Source organism: Puma concolor, chromosome C1 (assembly GCF_028749965.1).
Source record: "Puma concolor isolate L17-30 chromosome C1, mPumCon1.1.hap2, whole genome shotgun sequence".
Taxonomy (NCBI): domain Eukaryota; kingdom Metazoa; phylum Chordata; class Mammalia; order Carnivora; family Felidae; genus Puma; species Puma concolor.
The window spans coordinates 120,173,478-120,200,296 of NC_141674.1; the positions used below are offsets into that span (position 1 = coordinate 120,173,478).

The following is a 26,819-nucleotide window of genomic DNA, read 5'->3' on the forward strand; positions in this document are numbered from 1 at the left end:
GTGAGAAAACTTTTCAAGCTCTTAATGTAACCCATATGCATCATCATCCCAGGCTTATTAAAGAGGCTAAATAGATAGACGTATAAAATAGACATAAAAATATCACCTGGACACATACTGAGAGTATTTGGGGAAATTAAACAAAGCATAACCCAGTATGACTGCTGGTTATTTGCTACAGAAGCGTATGTTATACCTAAGTGATGTCACCTTAAATTTTTCAAGCAGCTTTGTGTCTTTGAAGAGTTTGAGGGTTACAGGAAAGTGGTGGAGACTGTTGCCTATTTTTACGATTATTGTAACAGTTACAGCTTTTCAGCTGAGTTCATTCTCCAGAGAAGGAAGGCTTCCTTCTTTCGGAGGCTGGATTTGATGCAGTTTGGGTAGTTTCATTAGGGCTCCTGTCTCCCTTGAAGCAGACACACGGGGCTTCACACACAAGATGAGCTTAGAAAATAAAATCACAGTTAAGGGTATGCAAATAGCGGGTTGCTTAAACAAAATAGCTAGGTTTAGTCAGAGGAACAGCTCTGATGGATTGTTTTCAAGTAGGTGTCTCTGTGGTTTCACCTCGCCTCCCTTCCAGCCTGTGTGCGTCTAGAGACGCAGTCCCTGCCGGCTTGCTGGGTCCTGCTCGCTGTCACCTTTGAGATCTGACAAAAAACTCGGCCAAACCCCGACGCTCCCCTCTTTCCGCCCTTCCCTTCCAAGTCCAAAGCTTGTCCAGTGCCCTTGCCCTAGTATTTCTGCTCTGGGGCCTTGAGCCGTAAGTAGTTCACATAGTATGTTAGTTTTTGTCTCTTAATTTCAAAAGTTGGGAGCTAGGGAGGTAGTGTGTGTGTGTGTGTGTGTGTGTGTGTGTGTGTGTTTGGTGTAACCCGTCTTGGAAATCAATCACCAAAGTGACTTCTCAGAGGTCTTACAAATCTCGTATTGGCTCCCTCCTCCTGCTGACCCCCCTCGCCCTCTCCCTGCCTCCACCCCAACGTGCTAATCACATTCAGGCCAAAGGCAGGACTGGGCTACCTGGCTGCAGCCCAGAGGACATTTTATTTTATTTACAGATGAGCTGTTAACCCCTGAAATATGGATTCATCTGGAAGCTGAGACACAAGGAAGGCTAGCCTGCTCGGGAAATTTTAGCCCAGAGCTGCAGTAGTACTCACCTTAATTAGCTGTGTCATTCAGAACAGAGCCGACAGGCCAGCAGGCCCGGCAGGAGGGGGGCCGCCTGGCCCCCTCCCAGCCTTGCCACCCGAGGGGACGTGCAAACATGTGTGCAGCCCAGGGCCTGGCCTCAGAGTGGATTCCACTCCAGGCTCTGATGGGATCTCTGCTTTCTTTCACCAAGTGGGTTCCAAGGCGATGATCTCACGCCTGGGTTTATACACTTTTGTGTGTATTTCTAAATGACGGTTGACCTCTTTGAAGCAATGACTTCGCAGGGACACGCCCTTCTTCCCACAATACTGTAACTACTCATGATCTGTGAAGAGCCTCTCTTTCAGAACTACCTTTATGACTTAGTTTACAAATCACATATTAATACACATGCCCTGTCACAGACACATAAAAGCGGTCTTGTGATTTTATATCCAAACCTCACTCTTGCTCAAAATGGCATTTCCCAGTGTGGTCACTCACCTATTCATCAGACTTGGCTCGAAAGGGCTTTCGACTCTTTCCCAAATTCGGATCTGCCTTGAAGCAAGAAACTTCTCTACCACGGGGGATTTCCAACACACTTCCTGAAGCGTTCTTAGGGGTTTTAAGCACGGCAGTATATTTGGAAGAAACTTACGAGTCCCTGGGTGTCTCTTGGAAGGGGACAGAGCACGCTTTGGATGTGAAAGTTGCGCGTTGGTGCGAATTCCGTTCTCAAAACAACTTAGCCAGTACATCTGCCGTCCTGCACCCCACCTCGCCACACCAAGCCAGCCCGGACCTTGCTCCTCTGGTCGCTGGAGAAGTAGTGAATATTTGTTTGAATTTCAAGCAAGGTAGGGTGGCAGGTTCCTCAGATGCAAATCAAATGGCCTGGTTTTAAGGGCACGGTGAAATGGGAGAACCTGGCAGTGCTATGTCTTGTAGCAAACTCTTTACTTGCATTTTTAAGACTTTCCTCCCCATGATATATAGATGTGCAGATAACAGGGATGTATAAAAATTCATTAGCCATGAAGCAAGTTCTGAGAATATCTCGCTGATGACAGAAGACCTAATCCTCAGCAAGCATGGTTTTTTTTTGTTTCCAAGCATTTCTTACGTCTATATGTTATATCTATATATTTTTATGTAATATGTATATATTTTATGCAACCTCAGGATGCCGCACCCTTTCTCCTTCAAGCAAGGACTCTGGAAGAGGGCTAATGAGGGCAGTAGAATACACCCTGGGGGGGGGGGTCTGAGCACGTGGCATTGGTAAAGCAAGGACTCCTCAAACAATTTGGGGGGAGGTGATCTGATATTTGACATTTCCTTATACCTAAATTTCTGGGTAGGGCTGTTATATCTTGAATTGCATTTGTGGGCACTCTAAACCAGCCAGCGCATGATGGAACCCTAGGCCGCGTGCGCGGGAGGAGGAGCCCAGAGTCAAAGCCCCAGGAGGGGAGGGGCGTGCGTGCTTGCGTGCCTGCCTTCGTGGAGGGGCTGAGGCGGGGCTTCACCCCTCCAGTGGGGTGTAGCGTGGGGTAACTTGTCTGGCAGTCTTGACCACCATCCCTGGGAAGCTAGGCTGCTCTTTTCAGCACAGGATACTGTGGCCAGCTTTTGCCACCGGCGGTGTGATCTTAACTAGGACCTTTGTCATCTCTGGATGTGAGCCCATCATTTGCAAGATAAACTGATCAGATTAGCTGAGCAGCACCGCCTACTTGAGGTCCTTGACAGGAGGGTCCTGGGGAGGAGGGACCTATGTTTTCAGGCGAGGGCTGGAAGGACCTCTGTACTCTGCTGGCTAAGGCTGCCCTTGCCGACCACAGTTGACCTTTCCCTGCTTTGGGCTGGAGGAATAGGAGTTCGTTGTGCTCATGGATGCTGTTTCATGCTGACCAGGAGCTCTGGCTGGCAGTTATACGTGTGTTTGATTAAGAAAAATGGGACAGTGATGGTACTGTTATTTAATAAATATTTAAAAGCCAATAACATTTGTAAGATACCTGGCATACGTTGGTCCTTCGTAAGCAATGGTCATCATTATTATTAATATTATAACTTGTGGGGTCGGCAAGAGCTCCTAAAAGGTAGACCATAGCAGGGACATTCATGGCGAGATGATTGGGAGCCCAGGTGGGGCTGCTTTCCATACCTTTCCAGGAAATAATACAGTCTTGGGTTCTGCTGGGTGCAAACTCCTGGTGCAGGAGGATAGGGTGGGCATGTGGGGCCACTAAACCCCGGGGAGCAGAGGCTCCAGCCCGGTTTCACCTAGAGCCCACCCTTCTCCTAACTCCTTCTTAGCCCTGAGCTGGCCCCAGACTGCTGGGGGCACCGGCAGCCCAGCTCTGGTGGGCAGAGTCTTGAGTTTGGACCTCAACAGCCTAAGAGTCCAGCTGCTTGACCGTTTGCTAACTGTGGGTCATGTACTCTGATGAGAATAGGGATGGGGTTCGGGAGGGACATGAGACTTAAAAAAAATTTTTAAATGTTTATTTATTTTTGAGAGAGAAAGGAACAGAGCGTGATCAGGGGAGGGGCAGAGAGAGGGGGAGACACAGAATCCGAGGTGGGCTCCAGGCTCTGAGCTGTCAGCACAGAGCCCGATGTGGAGCTCAAATCCACACACCGAGAGATCATGACCTGAGTGGAAGTCGGACACTTAACCGATGGAGCCACCCAGGTGCCCCTGAGACGTGAGACTTAAAAGGGATGGGTTTCTTCCTCATTGAGTTTTACATCCAGTTCATGACAAGGTAATGCAATTCAGGATCCAACTGCAAGGTTGCTTTCATAGAATTTTATGCCATACGTCATAATAAGAACAACAATTTACTGACCGTTTCCTATTTGCCAAACACTCTCTGGGATATTCACATATATATTCTCTCACTGAGTTTTAATTTTTATTTTTTCTCATAGAGTTTTTAGAATAGCCCTGTAGGGTGTACCAGTATTTCCCTTTGATAATTTTGGGCACTGATGCTCAGAAAGGTTAAGCAACTTGCCCAAGATTGCACAGCTAGGAGGTGGTAGGCCTGGGACTTAAAGCCCATGCTCTATTTATTTATTTATTTATTTATTTATTTATTTATTTACTTTTGAGAAAGAGAGAGAGAGAGAGAGAGAGCATAAGTGGGGGAGGGGCAGAGAGAGAGGGGGGACAGAGGATCCAAGGTGGGCTCTGCACAGACATCAGTGTGCCCGATGTGGGGCTTGAACTCATGAACTGCGAGATCTTGACCTGAGCCGAGGTTGGAACTGAGCCACTCAGGTGCCCCAAAGCCCACGCTCTGTCTAAATATTCAAGACTTGCTGCAATCTGATGAAATAACCTACAATATGAAAAAGACAAACATTAGCAAGTTTCTGAAGAGTCATAGAGTGAAAGTTAATCCAGAAATGCTTCCAGGAAAAAGAGAGTTTCGAATTGGCTATTGAAGGAGAGAGGGTGCAGGAAGCAGGGGACGGAAGGGTAGGTTGTGGACTGAGCTAGGGGCAGCCTGTGTACAGGAGAGAGACAAGAGCTGGAATGCTGGTTCTGGGGTGATGGTGGAAGGCTGACCTGCTCTGAGGGTCAGGTTGAGAGTGATGCCACCATGGTTGCCGCTCTGGGGACAGGTGACATGGTTGGACATCTGTTTCTTTCCCAAGCCTTTGGCTCTGTCTCTCTCTGGCTACTAGGGACCTCTCTGCCCACTGGTGGCAAGGGGTCTCTGGCACTCCTGCTCTGTGGACAACAGTCAGATTCCAGGAAGAATTGGCAGAGGATTTACTTTCCTGCTCCCACCCCTCCTCCCTCCCTCCCTCCCTCCCTCCCTCCCTCCCTCCCTTCCTTCCTTCTCCTCTCTCCCTCCGAATATTTACTTTTTATTTATTTATTTAAAATTTTTTAAACGTTTATTTATTTTTGAGACAGAGAGAGACAGAGCATGAATGGGGGAAGGTCAGAGAGAGAGGGAGACAGAATCTGAAACAGGCTCCAGGCTCTGAGCGGTCAGCACAGAGCCCGACGCGGGGCTTGAACTCACGGACCGCGAGATCATGACCTGAGCCGAAGTCGGACGCTTAACCGACTGAGCCACCCAGGCGCCCCTAATATTTACTTTTTAAAACTAGCATTTAAGCAATAATAAAACTTAATAAAAAAATCATTCATAGCGTAGCTGTACCGCTCTACTCTGAACCACCATTTTTCGCTTTTCTGCAGCCCCTTCTGGCTCCTGTCCATTTGTTCACATCATGTTGACAGTTGCAAACGTTGGCTAGAAACGATCTTTTATTTCATTTGACTTTGATATCAGAAACTTTTTTTCCTACATTGTCTTTGTGATCACAACATTATCAATGGTTGCGCATATCCCACCGGGCCCAGGGATGCCCCGATGGATAGAAGCCAGTCACCGTGGCTGCATTTCTAGTTGCCTCTTTTGAGGGGGCTCCTTTATAGCTGATCTTGTCAGTGAGGGACATGTGAGGTGGGCAGGGACTGGGGGAACAGAGCACAGAGGGGTTGGGCTGCCCGGGGAGGGGAATAGGACAGGCAGTAAGTTAACTGACCGATGCCTCGGGGGTATATGTGGCTGGTGGGAACCTGGAGAATGGGGTGTCGCTGCCGGGGTGGCTGATATTTATTTCTTGCAACCATTAGGAGGATTGAATGAGATCATGTGTGCAAAGTGTCTAGCATTCAATACACATTAGTGTTTTCTTCCCTTCTCCTTTAGGTGGTCTTGAGCAACTCAGAAAGGTTGCTGATGAAGACAGCTGTCTCTGTATAAGGAGGCCTTGGCTGTGGGCCTGGCGAAATGATGGTCGGCCCAGTCATTCAACAGATGCCTGTGGAACACCTGCTACGCTCCAGAATATGGGCCTGAATGAGACAGGCAACATGGACCCTACAGTCTAGTCTGAGATGCAACCAAACAACAGGTAAACACAAAGATAAGAATTTGCCATCACGTTAGTTCTAGAAAAGGATACCAGATGCTTAAACTGGGAGTTCACTGGTGGCAGGGTCTGGAGGGGCAGCTGGGCAGAAAGCAGGCGAGAGGTTTTTGTCTCCAAATGCATTTTTCTTGACTTGGGAGTTTATTTGGGTGTGTCTTTGGGAGTTTATTTGCGATGTTGATTTGGAATGAGCCGCTTAGGATTTTATGGGAGGAAGAAGCTAGTGTATGCTCTCCCCCAGAGCCCAGCCCCTAGCGCCAACTCCGTTGAGGGGATGATTAGTGTTTGAGCCAAGTTCTGCACGACGAGAGGGGACCAACACGTGAGGTTCTGGGGGAAGAGGTGTCGGGCCAGGGCGAGCTCTCCGGGAGGTGTGGGGAGACGGGGCAGGGTGTGGTGAGGGAGGGCGTGGGGAAGCTGAGCGGGCAGGGCCTGCGGGTCAAGCCAGAGGCTGTTGGGTTTGATTTCCAGTGCAGGGAGTCATGGGGGGCTCTCAGCCGAGCTGGGGTGCCCTGATCTGACTCAGGCTTTAGACGTTTACACGCTGTAAGATATTTCAGATGAAGTGGTAAGTATGAACACAGCCCGAGGTGTGATCAGGTCTCTCTGGGAATGTCACCTGTGCCACGTCTTATTGGGTAAAATAGAATGTGAACTGGTGTAAGCAGACTACGAGCTGTGGCCAACAAGAGGCTCGGAAGAGACGCGGTAGTTGTGATGTTTTTGTGACCATGAGGCTAAGGGGAGACCTGGGGAGGTTTCTGGGAGAAGCCTGGGTGGGGGACAGCAAGTGACAGCGAGTGAGGCATGGGGAAAAGGAATGCTGTGGCCGTGGTGGTCTGGGGTCCTCTGGGCATTGGATGCCTCTCCTTTTCCTTCTGGTGTGGCTCCCCCCGTCAATGACCTGTGTCTGCGGACGTACCTTCTCCCGGGCCTCAGGCTCACGTACCTTCTCCCATGGCACTCGTGAACTTCCTTGGGTCCCCAGGGCCTGGCCACTGTTGCTTCTCTCGAGTCTTCTCCGTCCCTGCTTCCACCAGGAAGGGATGGACGCAAGAAGGCTCGCGTCTCCAGGGAACACTGGGAAATACGGTGGGATTGTTGTGATTCTTTTCTGATTCTCTCGGAGCGAGTGCATGGCTATCACCTCACCTGGGTACACACGTTCGGGCATTTCTGGTCACATCAGCTGGAGTGGCTTCTTGCCCGCGTACAGCTCCTCTTAGGTGTAGCACCAAACACATGAGCCCCATCCACCAGACCCTGGCTGCACGCACTTCTGCGCAGCCATATGCAACTCACCTCATCTGATGGATTCACATCCAAACGTTCAACACAAAAGGCTGCGCCAGCAGAAGATCTCTGGTCTCCTGCAGCCTCCCTCGGAGGCACAGTTCTGGGCACAATGCACCGCCCACCGGTCCCGACATGCAAATTCCATGGACAGGTGACTTTGAGAAGGTGGCTCGTGATCCCTTCGTGAGTCAGGAGACCAGTTCGCTGGGTTGCAACTAACTTTCAAAAAAGGTGCAGTAGATAAATTTGAAACTAATAGGATGGAAAATAGGAGTCTGTTGGTCCTACGTAGGAAGGAGGAGCATAATTTTGTGAGCTTTCTCCCCCCGGAAAGATAGGTGTGTGTGTGTCCTAGACTGCCGTGTAATTGTTTTTGTTTGTACTGTGACTTGTGGCAAAAAATGTTTGAAAAGCACCACGGAACCTTGTTTCTTAGTGTAGCACTGTGATGGGCAGTATAAGAAGCCCTTTCCCCTTCCGTGTCCTCCGGAAGTGCTGGCTGGTGGGGAGCCTGAACCCTCGCGGAGCTGGGTGATGTGGCCTAGTTGTGGCCCTGACTCGGGGTGGCTGGAGGGGTGAGGCTGGCATTGTCTGGTGGGCTGGCCGAGGGAGGAGTCAGGAGATGCTTATAAACCTGAGTTGACAGGATCGGTGGGTGGGTTGGGGGGGGGGGGGCGGGCGGCAAAAGCTGAGGCTCCGGGCAGGTTTGGGTGTGGGGTGACTGAGGCTGGGAATACAGGAAGAGGGCAGACTTGTCTTTTGTGAAGATCGAGAGTGAGATTTGTCACAAATGTATTGAGTTTGGGTGGCAGGGAGCCTTTTAGTTGGGCATGGCCGTGGCGGTCCTGGGAAGGGTCTGGGAGAGAGTATGGCTCAGAGGTGTAAGTTTGGGGTCTGTTGCAAAAGTGGGCTCGGGGGAGGGGGCCCACAGGGCCAAGAAGAGGCCCAGAGGAGAGTCCTGAGAAACACTGCTATGCAAGGGAGGACCAGAGGCAGGGACACCGTGATGGGGGCGAGGAGGAGGTCCTGGAAGCCACGGGACCGGGGCAAGTTCCAGGGAAGGGACACAGCCTGCTGTGTCCACTGAGCACAGGATCTAACCAAAGAGGAGATCTGAATCACCCAGAAAGCTACTAGGGATTGAACTTCATGCTGCTGGCTCAGTGGGCCAGTGAGCCTCAGACACCTGCCAGGACATCCCTCAATGTGACATCATCAAGAGCCAAAAAGGAAGAGAGTGAGGCGGGGGCAGGGTGGCGGGAGAACTGCCCTGTCAAGCTGGCAGCACCACTGGCCCCCCTTCCGCTCGGCTGACGAGTGACACAGCCCCCTCCGGCAGCAAGGGACATCTGGAGGCATGAGTTATAACCCTGGCCATCAGGAGCTCCCCTCACTCTCCATGGGCCTCACTTCCTGATCTCAAAATGAATGGGATACCACCAGAAAAATCTCTTCAATCTCTGCCTTCTCTAAAATTCTTTGAGGCCATCTGTGAAATGGGGTTAATCATCCTTGCCCTGTTTCCTTCACAGGCAGAACCCCTTTTGAGACTCGTCAAGAACCACCGAAGCAAGGGTGTTAAGATTATGGTTGTCCTTCTGGGTATTTACCCGAAGAAAAGGAATACACTAATTTGGAAAGAGACATGTGCCTCTATGCTTATCGCAGCATTAGGTACAATAGCCAAGACATGGAAACAGCCCAGGTGTCCATCGATAGATGAACGGATTAAACAAAGATGTGGTGTATGTATACAATGGAATATTACTCAGCCATAAAAAAGAATGAAATCTTGCCATGTGCAACAACATGGGTGGGCCTAGAGAGTATTACGCTAAACGAAATAAGACAGACACCACATGATCTCACTCAGAGTAGAATCTAAAAAAGAAAACAAACCGATAAGCAAACGAACCACAACAAAAAGTAGAAAGAGACTCATGACTACAGAGAACAAACTGATGGTTGCCAGAGGGGTGGGGCGTTGGGGTGCAGAAAAGAGGTGAAGGCGATTCAGAGATAGAAACTTCCAGTTATAAAATAAATAAGTCACCAGGATGAAAAGTGTGGCCTCGGGAATACCGTGAATAATACTGTGATAAGGGGCGCCTGAGTGGCTCAGTCGGTTAAGCGTCCGACTCTTGGTTTTGGCTCAGGTTGCGATCTCACCTTTCGTGAGATTGAGCCCCACGTCGGACTCTGCTGACAGCATGGAGCCTGCCTGGGATTCTCTCCCCACGCCCCTCCCTCCCTCACGCTATCTCTAAATAAATAGATAAATAAACAATAAAAACTAATATTGTTGTAAGTTGGCATGCTGACAGATGGTAACTAGGCTTACTGTGGCGACCATTTCATAAGGTATATAAGTGTTGAGGCATTATGTGATATGCCTGAACTAAGACTGTATATCACCCGCACTTCAGTTAGAAATCAAAAAAAAAGAAAAGGATTATAGTGGTTAATAACTAGATTCAAACTCAGCGGCCTGATTTAGCCGGGTGATGGTTAAATCCCTCATTTCCTTTCTTTTCCCTCCCCATCTCCCCACCCCTTTGCCACTGTATTCTCAAACTTGTGCAGAGGGGTAATGGTACAAATTGGGGGATAGGAGGAACTGAGGCAGAAACCTGTTAACCTAGTGAGTAATTGTTGGGGGCCAACGGGGTTCAGCTCTCTGTTAGATGCTGTGGTTACCATGGAGACCAGGATACAGGATTGGCCCTGAAGGCTCCCCACTGCTGGTGCCCAGCAGAACCACCCCTGCGGCGTTTCATTTTTTTTTTTTTAACGTTTATTTATTTTTGAGACAGAGAGAGACAGAGCATGAACGGGGGAGGGTCAGAGAGAGGGAGACACAGAATCTGAAACAGGCTCCAGGCTCTGAGCTGTCAGCACAGAGCCCGACGCGGGGCTCGAACTCACAGAGCGCGAGATCATGACCTGAGCCGAAGTCTGTCGCTCAACCGACTGAGCCATGCAGGCACCCCGACCCCTGCGGCGTTTCCAACCCAGGTTCCACAGGGGCCTGCCAGCCCCACCTATCTCAAAGCTTCAAGGAGGCGACCTTGGCGTGCGTCTGTTTAAAAAGCCCCATAGGGGATATAGTTGCACTTGGAAAGCTGAGGACCACCGAGAGGGAAGACAAGAAGTCGCTCCCTGAGACGGAGTGGGAAGTGCTAGAAGAAAGTGGGGTGGTGAGTACTGGGACAGAGTGCTAAGGAAATCCAGAGTGGGGATGTGTGAACACGGATGCAGTCAGGGAAGACTTCCTGAAGGAGATGCTGTGCACGCTGAATTTTGAAGGACGTGAGAAGAGGGAGTGTCATGTGTGAAGGCATGGAAGCTTTAAGTGGATGGTCACAGGCTGCCTTAAAGTGCCTGCACATGAGGTGCACGGTCCGGGTTAGGGGTGTGCCTCATCGGCAAGCCCACGTGTGACCCTGAGAAAGTCTCTTTGCAGAGCCCTCCCTCTTCTCAAGTACTCAGGCCAGCTTCCATCACGAGGCTGAGTGTTTTAGCTAGGGAACCAGTTCCTGTTAATAATGGATTTATGCGAACAGGGGTAGCAACCTTATTAAGCCACACTAGGGTGAGAGGCGGGCTTTCCTCAGATTTCCCCAGGATCAGGCAAGAACGAGTGGGTTAATTTACCAAGCCCTCATTATGGGCAGGTCTGGTCTGCATTGTTGTTCGCTATTGCGAAATAAGTATTATTCTCACCATCTTAGCAGGTCAGAGAGGGGGAGTGATTTGCCTGACGTCACACAGCAAGTGAGTGGAGAGCCAGGACTTGGGTCTAATCCTACTTGGGCACACAGTGGGGTGGCTAAGAGTGTGGAAGCCAGGCTGCCCGGGCTTGAGTCCCTAATCCACGTTTCTGAGGGATCTTGGGGCAAGTTCCTTCAGCTCTGTGCCTCAGTTTCCTCATCTTTAAGAGGGCGAGGCTGACAGAGCCTTCCTGGTAGGGCTGTTATGAGGACTGAATGAACAGTGCCTGCTTTTTGCAGGTGCCCAGCAGGCTGCCTTGCTGGCCACGGTCATGCTCACCTCCCAAAGCTGGGCTCCTGCCTTGTCACACACAGGAAACAGGCACGAGCGCCTCAGATTTGGTGGTGCCAAGACTGACCCCCCAGCTCTGACATTCTGGAATGGATTTTTCTGGAAACCCAGCTGAGGTCCTGCGATAACGTGCCCGGAGGCAGGTGGATTATCCCTCTGAGCTTCCTGAGCACCCCGTTTGCGCAGCGCCGCGGAGGCACGTTCAGGGATAGCAGTCCTCCCTGCCGTCTGGGACGCTGTAGGGCTCGTGTCAGGAGGCCCGGCTGCCGTGGAGGGCCCTGTGGGAACTGTGGGCATAAAAGCAAACTGGGCTGTTGTGGAGAGGGTGCTGGCCTACCTGCTCCGGACGCAGACAGGATCAAACTCCGGGATCAAACTCCGGAAGCGGCAGATTTTCCGCAAGTGCTCAGCGTGCACAACCTCTTGCCGCAGTTTCTAAAGGGCCTGTGTGCAGGGGCAAACGCCGTGGCAGGGCGCGGGGCCGTCGGAGGCTGCCAGGGCATGGCTGGGGGGCAAGTGGAGGCCTGCCAAGCGGGACTGCAGCCCAGGCAGGGGGGCTGGGTGGAATTTCTGTGGAAATGAGCCTGACAGAGGCAGGTGGTGTGTGTGTGTATGTGTGTGTGTGTGTGTGTGCGCGAGCACACGCGTGCAACATGATGGCAACCCACACTCAGAAGGGTGCCTCCTGGAAGCCTCGTGAAGCTGCATGAGAAGAAAGCCAGAGACAAAGGGCTGGAAGGAACAATGCCAGTGCAGATGGGCAGGAGTCCGAGCCCAGGGTTGGGGCCTGCCGCTTCCAAGACCCCCACCTCTGGGCCTGCTGGAGGTGGGAGGGGGCTGAGGGCCCAGGGCAGGATGGCAGTCAGGGCTGGGGCACTCCCGACGGGGCTTCTTCTATGCCATGGGAGAAGCAGAAGATACCGCCTGCTTCTCTCTTGTGGGTCGACTGGGGTGGAGAGTCGGGGCCGTTCTCTAGAAAAGTGTCATTTGAACCCATTATGAAAGTCAAGGGGCTTCTGAAGTCGGCCCCGACCGTCCCGGCAGTGTGGGCACAATTATGATTTTAACTCAGCCAATTCAAAATAGCAACGGTTTCCTGCCAGGCCCTCTGGGAACCTGCATGTCTTCAGTGCCCACTGACATAGGAAAGGTGTTCAGGGAGGGGATATCGAAGAGGAACGCTAGTGCCGGGTTATCCAGGCGGGCTGAAGAGCATTCCGGACGCCACAAGGGGCACCGAGCAGCTTAGCAGATGAAGGCCTCACCGCCAGGGTCCCAGCGCACCCCCAGACACCCAAACGCAACCATGATGGTTTAACACGATCAGTAATGACAATAGCAGCAGCTACCACGTGTAAGCGTTTGCTATGCACAGGGCACTGTTCTAGGTGCTTTACGCATGTTATGTCATTTAACTGCTGTGAGAATATGAGGTGGGGGAATTATTAAGCCCCTTTTCCTAACAAGGAACCTGAGGCACCCGGAGTTCAAATTACGTGCGTGAGGTTCCAGGGTGAGTGCTGATCCTGCAGGGAGGAGAGGATGAACACCGTTTTGCAGCTGAGGAACACGAAGCCCAGAGAGACCAAGGTATCGAGGATCACTTAGACATGCGCGGAAACCTGCACTTGGCTGGCCAGTCCATGGGCACGCAGGGGCCTTGGCGTGGCCTGTGTAGACCCTTGACTGCATTCATGCTGTGTGTGAGCTGTTGCCTGAACCCAGGCTTTCTGACCTGAATCACAGGCATTTTCTGCTGGAGACCCTCAGATACCCTGAGTCCCTGTAGCCCCCTGGTCCCCCCTGGGCTGCTGGCACCCTGACACATGCTCTGCCTGCCAGGAGCAGGTGTCCCCAGCCATTCAGCTCTCTCAACAGGTGCTCCCAGGCTGAGGACGGGGATTCCTTGGAGACACCTGCGGTCTGGGCTCCGCACAGCACAAGCCTCCACATCCGAAGCAGCTTGACTAACTGGGCATCCTCTTGCTGGACCCTATGAGGGGCTCAGACCTCATCGTGGCTTCTAAACATTTGGGGCCCAATGGATTCCACGATTCCATTGTTTAAGTAGCATGTTATTCAAAAGTTTAGTAAGACAACAGTGGCCCTGAGCTGGCTGAAGATGGAAAGTTCCCAGCAGCCTGTCAGCCAGCCTTGTCTGGACCCTGTGCCAGCCACGCCTCAGGGCCTCCTGGGTCCGTTGGAGCACATTTGAACCTCTGGGAAACAGGTGCTTTTGGATGTCCCATCTAACCCTAACACCGTGTCCTGTGGAGAAGCTTGAACATGCAGTATGGCTCTGTCTTTGGGGTCCAGGCCTGCTTCCTGTCTGTTTTGGGTAGCAGAGAAGGCTGGAAGTAGAGAGAAAGGGTAAAAGTCTTCTGTGTCCCTCTGGCCTTCATCCCACAAAGCAAGTGAGTGCACTTGTCAGTTTTATGCAAACAGACGTGTTTAATTTTTTGAAGTTTATTTATTTTTTTGGGTGGGGGGAAAGCCAGAGAGAGAGAGAGAGAGAGAGGGAGGGAATCCCAAGCAGGCCCCGTGCTGTCAGCGCAGAGCCCGACGTGGGGCTCGATCTCAGGAACTGTGACATCACAACCTGAGCTGAAACCAAGAGTCAGAAGCTTAACGGACTGAGCCACCCAGGTGCCGCCAGACCGCGTTTTGGTCTCATGTCTTCTAGTTCCTAGCCGAGTGACCTTGGGTAAGTCATTCCACTTACGCAAGCCTGTTTCCTCTCCCTGCAGGGGGTGCTTGGCTTAAGGCACATAGCACACAGCCTGGCTTCTGGCACCCGGTTCAGACGCAGCACCAGCTTGTCTCCAGGGGGGGTTGGGGTCTGGCTCTGGCAGGCATGTGGTGTCAAGGGTGGACCCAGGCTTTGCTTCTGGCAAAATTGGGAGGTGAGCCAAGGTGCTGTGGGCTCCTCCTTCCTTTCAGCTGCCCCTCTTCTCTCTGCTTCCCTTTGATGCCACAAACACAGCTGTCATTGCCGTGAAATTACCCAGCCCCATAGCTTGCCTTCTCAAGGTCACACACTCTTTGGGCCTCGAAAGGAGAACATCAGCAAGTCGGCTCCACGGAGCTCTTTTCCCAGACACGGCTGTGAATCTTGTGCACATTCTAGAACTCTACTGTGCTCTCCCAGCTGCCTGCAGGGGGGGTGCCTGGGGGGCACCCGGCCTGCTCACCTCTCTGTCCTCAGCATCTATTCCCAGCCCAGGACATTTCAAACAGGCAATTTCAATGGAGCATTTGGGTATGATGGTCTTACTTATTTCTGATCCAAAAGAGTGATACTGAAGGTAGAAATGTCTGGCCAGCCCAGGGGCTATAAGAGAAGATTCCCTTTGGCAAAAGTCTTTGGCAAAGACCCTAATGCCCTTTAAATCATGTAAGTGTCTATGTGACAGGCCTTTGCTGTGAAGCCCGAGGGGGAGGGTTTGGGATTTTGTTGGGGAGACACGTTTTTGACCTCAGAAAATGTCTGTTGAGGCTGTGGGTTAGGGCAGGGGGGAGAAAGGGACTTCTTATACCCACACCAGGACCTTCTCTGTGAGGCTGGAGAGGAATTCTCTGACTAGAGCAAGCCATTCTCGATGCCAGGGAAGGAGCTCTTTGTCTCCGTGGTAGCCAGAGAAGATGTAGGATGGATGCCAGGAAGAAATATAAATTTCCCAGGGGAGGACACAGACCAGCTAAAGGAAATCAGCATTTGTCTGGAAAACCATGATGGCGGTACCCAAGGCCAGTGCAGCTGCCGCTGTCCAGATCCTTTGGAGCATATTACTCGGCCCAACGCCCCCAAGTCTGTGTTGCGTATGTTATCCAGGGAATAAAATACACGTGTGTGTTTTCCTGCACGAGCACAGCTACTGCAGCGTGGGTCTAAATTGTAACTCCAAGAGCAGACTCAGCGGGCTTCGGGGACTATCCACGTGTAAGGTGACGCTTTGGAGGCGTTGGCAGGAAGGCTGAAGTTAAATGCTGTGTGCAGTAACTCAGATTCCCGTCTGCTTTGTGCTCTGGAGGCCAAAGAGGGTCGGGTCTGAATTCGTACACCACCCCGCTTGCCCGGGGGAGGTGCCAGTAGAGGCTTGCCCAAAAGGTGGGGGACAAGAATCTGCAGCCCAGCGTAGGCAAGCCCTTTTGCCAAGGGGAGGTCTCTGCCTCCAAGAGCAGTGCCCACTAGGAGAATGGACAGCAAGACCCTTGGCCCAGGGATATCTATTTCTCTGATTCGGACGCCAGAGCTCACCACGAGTTTCTATAGCATGTAGTCAAACCCCTTCATCCCACAGGCCAGGAAACCGATCTGGAGCTGTTGAATTACTGGCAATTGCAATTTCAGTGGTCATTTTAAACATCTCTGATCCCTTAGGGTAGTATCAGCATCCTCAAACACCACTGTATTTATTAAGTAACCCACAGTTTGGGACAGGGTTGAAACTAGAATCCAGGCTATATATATAATATATATAATATTAATATATATATTATATATATAATATATATAATATTAATATATATATTATATATATAATATATATAATATTATATATATTATATAATATATAATTATAATATATAATATTATAATTATATAATATATAATATATATAATATATATATAATATATTATATATTATATTATATATATTATATATATTATATATATAATATAATATATATATTATATATATATAAAAGACCTCTTAGGGAAAAAAAAAACTAATGCCATAAGCAAAATGAAATGAAAAACTGGGGGACATGTTTGCAGTTCATCATACCGGGAAAGAGTGAATTTCTTTAATATATAAGGAGCCATTATAAATTAATAAGAAAAGAACAAACACCCCAACAGAAAATTTGTCAGAGAATATACATCATTTATACTATAGGAAGTTCAAATGGCTCTTAAAACATTCGCAGAGTTGTTCAGCTTCATCCATAATAGCAGAGATACACCTTTAAAACATGAGGCAATGCTTTTGACCTATCCAATCGGCAAAGATCAAAAAGGCTCACATCACCTAATGCTGGCCTAGGTTGTGGGGAAACAGGCACTTTTATACAACGTTGGTGGAGGCATACGTTGATAAAATCTCTACGAAGAGCGATTTGATAATAACTATCAAAATGAGACATGCGCATTTCCATTCACCCCCCAGAATTTTCCCCATATGTACGTTAACACACTTGCAAAGTGAGCACGTATGAGGCATATCGACAAAGGAGTGGCAATCACAGAAGATTTAAGAGTCAAGTAATTAAAAACCTACCTAAATAGAGGACTTCTTAGGTAAATTATGGTATATCTATATAATAAACCATTATACGGCCATTAAAAAGAATGAGCCAGCTCTCTGTATGGATATGGAATAATCCCTAATGTATATTGTTATGGGAAAACACTGATTGCAGGATAAATTGCAACCATCTGCATGAACAGTAATATATATGCATATATATACACATACACACATACATATATGTGTGTATGTGTGTGTGTGTGTGTGTGTGTGTGTATGTGTGTGTATGTGCACCTATGTCGGTGCATACATCTTTAAGATTGCTTATATTTTAAGCTTATATTTTAATGTACAGATTATCTTTGGATGAAAATAATAACAGTGGTTGCCTCTGGGAAGGAAAACTGGATGGCTGAGAGATGGGGTGGAGGGAAACTTTTCATAGTATGCCGTTTTGTCTCTTTTGAGTTTTGTAACATGTATGCATATTCCTGGTTTTAAAAAATGATGGATATTTAATTCAGCTACCAGAGATTCAGAGAGGGGAGCCTTGGGGCCAGTCTCACCCATCATGACAATTTCACCTTGGGCGATCGTGGCCTTGGTGAGGCACCGGCCAGGGAATGAGGCTGGGTCTGGGACAGATGTAGCTGTGAGCCCGCAAAGCCCGCAAAGGCCCAGGGTGGGGAGGAGCCAGGCTGGCTCAGCAGGTCTGGGGACCCCCCAAATACACTGGAATCAAAATGGAGCATTTGAAATGCCAGTGATCTTGAAAACAAATGGCCAGTTGGGTCAGATGGCAGGCCCCGTTCCAAGTGTCTGTCTGACTTTTGCCCCTCCCCATCGCGGGAGGGTAAGGTCTGTGAGGATGGGATGGTTTTGTAGCCTTGTGCACAGTCCGTGGGGACCTGTCTGAATAGTGCTGAGCACAAGCCTGCCGATACTCACAGGGACGGTGACGAAAAGTCAGCTGGCCTTTGGGTTCAGTGGGTGTGATCTGACATTGCTGTACTCTCCGAGGTGAGGTGTGCACTGGGTACAGGTGGCATAGAAGAAAGAACATGGCATTTGCAGTCACGCTGACCTGGGTTTGAGCGTGGGTTCCACAAATAGGAGGATTATAATGTTAAATTAATTAAACAAGGGGGCTGCAATGCCGTTGCGGCCTGCACGAAGAGACCAAAATCTACGCCTGTAAATGCCTCAAGGTTATGAAAGCAAAACGCTAAGGACCACCAATCACAGCCAGCCAGCTAGGCATTAAGCTATAGCCAATCAAATAGTTCCCTTTCTTTGCTCTCTCCTTTTCTCTTTATAAATCTATCCCCAAGCTCCTGGAGGGAGAGCACTCCTCGCCACTTCTCGTTTGGTGCTGCCCGATTTGAATCAATTTTCCCTCAATCTCTTGAACATTTTAGTATGCCTCAGTTTCTCTTTTAACAATAGATAGGAGCATGGCCCCTAAGCTGTCGGAGTCTCCGTTTCTGATCAGCAAAATGGGGATAATCTTATCCGCTCTGCAGGGCTGTCATTAGGGCTTATGTGAGTGAGGAAGCAGGGTGCGGTCTCAGCCCCCTCCCAGACGCCCATGGGGCCTGGTGCCCTAAGGTGACATTGTTGGGCCATGGCAGATGGCTGCATTAATCAGTGGGCTTTAGGCAGGCAGCCTAGGTTTGAATCCTGGCTGTGCAAATTGCAGGCTGTGGGCTTTAGGGTAAATTACTTAACCTCTCTGTGTTACATAATCTGTAAAGTTGGGATAATAATAGTACCTAGTTCATCTCGTGTCATCACGAGCATGGAAAGTGAGGAATAACTTGTGCCACAAAGCACATAGCGAGCGCCGAGCCTGACTTGGAATAAACAATCAAGGATACCGGCTGACATTCTTATCATCATCATTATTATTTTGGAACAACTTGCTAAATCTAGTCAGTTGGTCACCGATCTTAAACGTTTAGTTATCAGGCTGAACTTTTTCTTATTTTGGACACACGGTGGAAGGTGCTGGAATTGGCTTCTCCAGTGTGGGCAGCTTACATTTTCCAGAGATACAGATCAGGCAGACGGGCAAAACACACCCAATTAGGCTCACCATGAAACTGCAGCCGATCTGGCAGGGCCCACGTGGGACCAGGTCAGGGAGGAGTCACGAAGGGCTTGTTTCAAAGACGTAAAAATCCCGTGCCGTTCGGCAAGGAACGCAGAGCATGTGGAGTGGTCTTTGGAAAAAAAAAAAAAAAAGAAATGAAATTCACCAGACCTCAGTGGAGGGTAGGGGTGGTATCTGCATCGTGGGGCAGGCTGGATTTTTTCTGAGATTCCGAGTACAAGGAAAAAGGGAGGCCGTGTTTTGGAAGCTGCGGCATTTTTGTCTTTCTTTCCAGGAAGGAAACATTATGGGGGGGACAAAAGCGGATAGAGGCAGAAAACCTCCAGACGGATCAGCTGGAAGAGTGTGGGCGATTGCACAGGTTGGAGAAACTGGGTCTGAGGGGGCTTAGCATAGGCGCAGAACTCCACAGAGGAACAAGGACACAGTGGAAGCCGTTATTGAAGTCATGTCAGAATGGAGATTTGTTAGAGGGGTTTAATGGAAACAGTAAGTCACTAGGCGCCTCCTCCCAGATTTGATGACACATTTCCACAGCACCAGTCACCGGAAGGTGAGGGGAGTGGGCGGCAGAGGGCTCGACGCAGGGTACGCATATTAACTTAGAAAATAAGCGAAACAGCACATCCTGTAGAAAGGATACCTGGGCCTCGCTGGGGCCTCCTGCCTGCCCCGACATTTTGTTAGAACTTTGGGTAATCGATTGCTCTTTGATTCAGGAGTTTCCTAAAGTGTGTTTCTTTCCATCCTATGGGTGGGCCAGGCTAAAACTCAAGGGGAGAGAACCTGCTGCTCCCCACGGCTTCCGAATGTTTTTGAGACAGAAGCCTGGGCACTCTTTCTCCCGTGTTTCACGCAGTTCTCTCTGAGGAGATCACTTCCATTCACCTCGGTGTGTTTGCTGGGGTAGCATGTGGGTTATCTGAAACCGGCCATCCCAGGGTCTGATTGCACCCTGGCTACGCGCTACTGAATGAGAATGTAATCCCAGGCCACTTTTCAGGCGGGGAGCTGCTCTGGGCCCCACCTCTGGTGGACAGAAAATATGAGGACAGGGGACACCCAGCCAAAGCCCTTCCCGGCAACCTCTGACCATTCCAGAAGCACCACGGAATCTCAGCGCCCTTGGCACAAGGAGAGGAGAAATCAAAACAGGATGTAGGTCCAAGCGGTTACTTAATTACGATTATTATTTTTCATTTTACCACCAGGAAATTTCAACCCCAGGACGGCCCAAAGCAGAAGGCCCCACACCCTGGAGTCTGAAACCTATTTTGTAAGCACTTCCTCACAGCCTCCCAAGTTTAAATATTAATTTGCCTGTAATTGGCGGAGAAAACAAACAGGCAATTAAAAAAACGCTACAAAGCTGACTTTCTCCTTCCTCGGCGCTCCCTCCCTTTTCATTTCCCGGCCGCCTAGAACGGGGTATAAGACAATGGGACCCCGAGCTGTGCGGAATTCTAAGCCCGGGCTTGCCTTAAAGCTACAATATGGATTTAATTTATATGCAAATGCAAGCAATAAAAAGGCAGACACTGTAGAAATTATAGGGATTCCCCCCTCCTTTTCTTCGGAGATGCTCAAACCCTTTCCCCCCTCTTCCCACTAAGACCTAATTATTATTGGTTCCTGCCACCTTCCCCTCTCCCGCCTGCCCACTCTGGGTGTAAACTGGGCCGGTTAAGAAAAGCAAGGGAATATGGTGAATAAGAGAAGGAGCATCAGGATAATTTCACAGTCTGAATCCCCACCCCCACTTGTGGGTTTTTTTTTTTTTTGGCCTGCCGGGCCCTCCTGTTGGCCAGTAGAACGCAAAACTGATCAAAGCCAGCCGGAAGCCTTAAGTAGGCCAAAATGGGGCTAAAGTATGCTAATAGAGGAGCTAAATATACTTTAATCCTGTTATAATACAAGGTAACTTGGAGGCAGGGAAGAGGCCTGGTGGCTTTGGCAGGGGGCGGAGGGGGGCCGGGGACCCCTGTGAACCCTGAATAGAAGTTGCTTCCTATTCTTTCTCTGGCTGGGGGTGGGGTGGGGGCCTTCCCCCTCAGATGCCCACACCAGCCCCGCCTGTCCCGTTTACCGAGTGTCCACAGTTGGGTGAGCAAGACTTCTCAGCCCTTAGATCAGTACCCTGTGACCCTCCACATTGAGGCCACACCATTCAGCCAAGCCTTTCAGCTGTTGCATGAAGGATGAAGGTTTTTTTTTTTTTTTTTTTTTTTTTCAAAGTAGGGCATGGCTTAGGAGAACACTAGGCAACAGTTTTAAATTATGTCCTCACCACCACCCAGCTTGCGCTGCAGATCCTGGGGTGGGGTGGGGGCGCGTTGGTCTGTGCAAGGCCCGGCGTGTCCAGCCTGGCGAGGAGCTGCACGGACACACAAGCACAGTTTGGGCAGAACGGAGCAGGCCTTGAAGGGACCCAGCCTCTCTGGCCACCTTCAGAGCCGGCTTCCACCAGGCCAGATTTTTACAGAGGAGACAGAGAGCAGAAGTTGATTTGGTAACTCTAGCTGAAGTAAGAGCGTGGGGTGCTCCGTTCCCCATCTCTGTCTGGGCTCTGGGCCTTGGGGGCTCATTCCAGAATCAGGGAAGCATTTCCTGGGCCGGGTCTCTCTTCGGAAGAACCAGCATCGGGGGGGCCCCCCCGAGGACCTCAGAGGACACTGATGCAGTTTTGCAGTCACCCACTGTCACCGGTTATCAGAAGAGTAAAAACAAAGGTGGCACTGAGGCCTCCCTTCCAGCGTGAGGCTGGAAAGCTGAGGGGTGGGGTGGGGAGGAGGCCTAGGGTCCGAGCTACTTCTCTGTTAAGTACAAATTACATCCTGGATGTATTAAGCTATGATGGTATATTTTGCATCTGATTTAGTTTTGTGAGAACGTGGGTGCATCTTCCCAAATGCTGAGTGGGTGACACATGGCCAACAAAAAATTCAGTCTCGACAGAATATGTGTTGTTTGAATTCAGGCCCAGCTCTCTCTCTCTCTCTCTCTCTTTCTTTTTCCTTCTCTTTCTCACTCAGTTCCTCTTGCTCTCTTCCTTCCTCCCTGCTCCGCACCCCTCCCCAAGTCCCCACCTGGATGCTGTAAGCTGTGGAAGCTTCTGACACATTGTGCTTTGGGGGCGTTGGTTGATGAAGTCAGCCACAAAGTGTAGGAACAGATTGGGTCCTGAAAACCCGGCGCTAAGCAAAGAGATCACGCGCGTATCCCTCCCAGCCCTGCCCCCACCAGGCCTCCATATTCTGGTCTGAAAGGGGAGGGGTTGTCCCAGGTGGTCCCTGAGCTTTCTCGAAGCCGCTGACCTTCAGGTGGGTGTCTGTCCCTAACCTCTGCCACATGTGTCCATCTGAGTCTGGAAGGGCTGCTAACACAGTAGGTGCTCCACGTGCCTTCAGCGTTGACACATGGAATGCGTCACCCCAACAGCATGGAGAAGGGCCTTGGGTGAGGGGGCTTTGTCACCCAGTACAAAGAGAACCCACAGACAACTTAAGAGAGACTAAGATTTGATCCTGGGCGCACCACTTACTGGCATTGAGATTTGGGGCAGATTCTTAAACTCTTCACACTTGAGTTTCCTAATCTGCAAGATGGGGGTACGTGTGTCTATTCTTCGGGTTTTGAGGAGCTCACGAGCTGATACCTGCGACATGCTTACTAGGGCTCTTAGAACGTGGTAAGTACCTCTTGGAAGTTGTCTCTGATTACCACAAGACTTACTCAGAATGTTGCCACTCCCACGTTACTGGAGCCAGTTCTGAGGAATCTTCTTCCCTCATTGTGTTTTCCTACCAAATGCAAAGGCTTTGGTGTCCCTGCGATCTGGCTTCGGGATCGATGCTGAGGTCCTTGGTCCTGAGGTGGGTCTAAGGCTCTCTCACATTCTCCTTGTCTCTGGTTCTGCTCTCGTCAAATATCTTCCCGGAGTCCTGCCGTATGGCCTCGATCAGCTTAAAGAGAAAATAAAAACTATTTGCAAGTGTCCCATCTGGCCAATACTTTCTATTTCTCGCTTGAGTAGAACCCCCACCCCCACCCCCAACAACGAATCTTGAGGCCTTGAGTCACCAGTTCTGTCCTTGCAATAGCTCATAAAATGGTTTTAATTATATGGTGCTATTCCAAATACACAACCCTACCGAAAGAGAAAACCCCCTCTAATTTTTGTTGAATTAAGTTGGGAACAGCCCCAGCACCATGATTGCTGATGACGTCAGGGACCCGAGGCTTCTAATACCGTCCTTGTTCTTGTACGTGCCCTCTCTGGACAGTAGCGGCAAGGGAATGGGAACCGGCCCAGACAGACGACAAGAAAAACTCCACACGGGACGTCAGCACAGAGAGCTCCAGATCCCAACTGAAATTCAGGAGTTATTTTGGTAGCAGTTTTCCAGGGGAAAAATATGCAAAGATCTTTGTTTCCACCATAAACAAACACAGTATTGTCCTGACTACGGTGTGACCCACGAAGCGTCCTCCGGTTGACTTCCACACTTGATCTTAGCCAAAAGGCCGAGAAGCAATCCCGGTTGACTTCCAGACGGAACGCTGTCACACATAGATGAATAGTAATGGCCGATTCCTGAGCGATTCCTCTTCTTCCTTTATTTAAACTCTTTATGTTCCACACATTCATTAACATTTTCCTGCATGTCTCATTATTATCTCATCAAACATTTATTATTCCTTCAAGATGGATAATTAAAATTTTATACAGTTATTTCTCTGTATGACAATCCAGTGGATCTCGGATCTCCCCACCCCTCCCGGAACTCGTCTGCACCCTCACAATCGGGTCGTAAAACTCATGGACTTGCAATTCGATGTGCAGAAAGCTGAGGAACGTAATCTAAAATTCATGTTGAATGGGAGTTTCGTTTCCTGAATAACGAGTTAGTTGCTGCAGTTGTTAAAAGATCGGAGAGAGGGGTCTCATCGGACAATCCTTGCTCGTCATCGCGTAAATAACCGGCCTTCGTTGATAACATTACGAGATAGGCAAACAATGTCCATGAGTGATTTTTAAGGCCAGAAGTGGATTTGTTAGCAATGAGGACTCCCAGACAGCGAATGTAATAAACTCCAAAAGATTAGCAAGGCATTACTGTCTTTCCAGGATGCATATTACATTTAGGATTAGAAATTTTGATATGGATTATATATCACACATACTGCACAGAGCGCAGAAGTATCAGATTCATCGCAACCAGGGTGAGATTTGTTTTCCACTGGAATTTAAGAATGTAGGTTGGGTTTTCGGCTGCTTACAGCTCGGAAGAGAATTTCCGGGTGGGAGGAACGTCCAGCCTTAACAAGCCGGTGGCCTTTTGCTCTTTATGTGCCGTTTCCCTGCCTAGACCCGAGCGCAAAGCAGAAAAGTCATCTGAGACCAAACTCGGCCCTGAGGGGCTTGACATGCAATTTCTTAAATTGCTTGAATTTGGGTTTGAAGCTATAAATCTTACTGTTTCCCTGAAAAATAACCAGTGCCAAGCTCCAGGAGATTCAGACTGTTTCACGTTTCTTCTTTAAATATGCAAACCAGGAAGATGTCGGGTTAGTCTGTCTAATTAATTAAACGGGTTAATGCCGCTTACTTTGGGAAAAATACTAATGCTTTCCTTGATTGCTTATCACCGCCATCCAAAGAGGGAAAATGGCTGCAGGTTACTGACCCATCTCTTCAAAACTTTTTCAAAGCGTTGTTTGAAAAGCATCGCTTGGCAAGCAACCATTTTCCCCACTTTGGGGCTTTTCACACATAGCTGGTTCAGATTTCAGCATCGCTCACTGGAGAACGATTGCTCCGCTCTCCTGCGGTGCGGTGGTCGAGCAGATGGGGCAGGGGCAGCCCAGGGTTCGGAGCTGGGGAATAAGCCGGAGGGCTAGTCTTTCTAACAGGCACTCAGGCTGCTTAGCGGTTGTGTGCGGATGGGTAGGTCTGCCCTGGGACGCGTGCCCAATGCCAGTGCTCGGATGCCCACTTACTGACATCAAGCCTCTTCCGTGGCCCCGGCCGTCCACACCTTCTTACTCAGTGGCAACCACACGACTCAGCTATAAGAATTTACTAGCCTATGAACTAGATCTGGCATGTAGAAAAAGAATGGTGCTTGCCTTCAGGGAACTTTAATTCATTGATTTTTGTTGTGCTTTTACTATGTGCTGAGCAAATAACAGTCAGTGCACAATGCAGACGGTCCCTGACTTACGACGGTTCAATTTCAGACTTTTAAGCCTTAGGATGGTGTGAAAGTGATACCTGTTCCAGTAGAAACTGTACTTCGAATTTTGAATTCGGAACTTTCCCGGGGCTCTGCGGGACAATCCTCTCTTGTGGTGCTGGGCAGGGCAGGGTAGCAAGCCTCAGCTCCTGGTCAGCCAAATGATCCCCAGGACAAGCAGCTGATGCCCTCACGACCACTCTGTCCCTGGATAGCCATTCTGTTTCTCACTTTCAGTAAAGTATCCCATCAATTACATGGAATGTTCAGCACTTTTTTTTTTATATATATATAAAATAGGCTTCGTTTTTCCGCTGAAGGCTAAGCTAAGTGTTCCGAGCACGTTTAAGGTGGGTGCGGCTGAGCTGTGATGTTTGGTAGGTGAGGTGTATTAAATGCGTTTTCGACTTAACACTAGTTTCATCTTATGAGGGGTTTATCGGGATGTAAGTAACTACGCTGCAAGATCGAGAGAGATCTGTACAAGCAGAATATAATTTGCTCTCAAAGCATTTGGTATAGATGGTGAACGTAAGAGGACTCAGGGGCTTGGAAGGCTTAGGGGTGGCTTCAGGGTGGGGTGCTTGTGTGACAACGGAGCAGGGATGGTGGAGGGTGGGCTTTGAAGAGCCTAGAGCATGCTCGATGTTAGGGCGTTCAGAGGCCTCGTCACAGCTTTATCAAATCCTTATTGGGCCTCTGTATGATAAAACAAGGCATCAGGTTAACTGATAAGAAGCTAGTCCCCAGAGATCTCCTGACTAATATAAATACTCTGAGAGGGGGAGTCAGGATATGATTCATCTTTGTAACTCCCACCCTGACTTCTTAGGAAGCCCTCCCTCAAAAGCTATACCTGTAACTGAATTATGCTTGATCTTAGCCGAAAGGCCGAGACGCGATTACGATGATGTGTAACTGAGTTACACAACTGCCCTTCTGGATTGGATGTTCTTTGCAAAAGCCTGTTGAATCTCAATGCCCCCCCCCCCCCCACCCTGCCTTAGCTGTTTTTAGGGCCTTCCTCTTTTGTTCTGCAGATTCTAGAGTCTTTCCTTCAGGATGCTCAGATCTTGGGTGTCTGCTGCCTTCCTTACATACATGAGTATTATCTGAGGGTCCCTTGGGCCTACCGAGGTGTGAGACGTCTTTGGGTGCCCTGGAGGCCCAAGGGATGCATCTGCCCTCAAAAGCTTTACTTTTGTTTAGGAAGATAAGAACTAACATTCGTTGGCGGCTCGTGAGGTCATTCCCTCAACGAATCTCTGAGGTGGGTTGTGCATGGTCACCATTTTGGAGAGGGGAAAAACGAGTCCCAGAATGGTGTCTGAGCTGTCAAAGTCACACAGCTAGTGGCTGGGGGACCCAACTCCCTCATTCCGGGCTTTGGAGGGGTGACCAGAATACTGTCTGTGTTTCCAGGTCTGTCCAGGGCAAGGATCACGTTTAGTTTCTCGGCTATGCATGCCGGGCACAAAATGACTTTAGTAAGGATGAGTCGAATCAAAGAATGGCTCTCCCCTTATGATTGGGGTTGGCAGAGCAGATTCTAGAGGCTCATTTATTACAAGAACAGAGCAGCAAGCAGCAGGGGAATCTCACACCGGCAACATGTGTGCAGTTTTCAGTTTGCATTTCTCCATAATTCTCTCCCCGCTGCAGCAACATCGACCAGTCAGTGAGAAATGCGGTACTTTTCCTGCCCAGACACAACCTAACATTGAGCAAATCTGAGCTCACCCTCACCCC

At 49.6% G+C, this 26,819-nt stretch overlaps 1 long non-coding RNA gene across 1 annotated transcript in view; it reads left to right on the forward strand.

Annotated features, from left to right (window-relative positions):
* Window positions 1-26,819, forward strand: part of LOC147578412 (uncharacterized) — a 77,131-nt gene that overhangs the window by 10,718 nt on the left and 39,594 nt on the right. The window contains exon 2 of the long non-coding RNA XR_015255168.1: window positions 5,889-6,093. This is a non-coding gene — a long non-coding RNA (uncharacterized LOC147578412). The remainder of the gene's footprint in view (window positions 1-5,888; window positions 6,094-26,819) is intronic.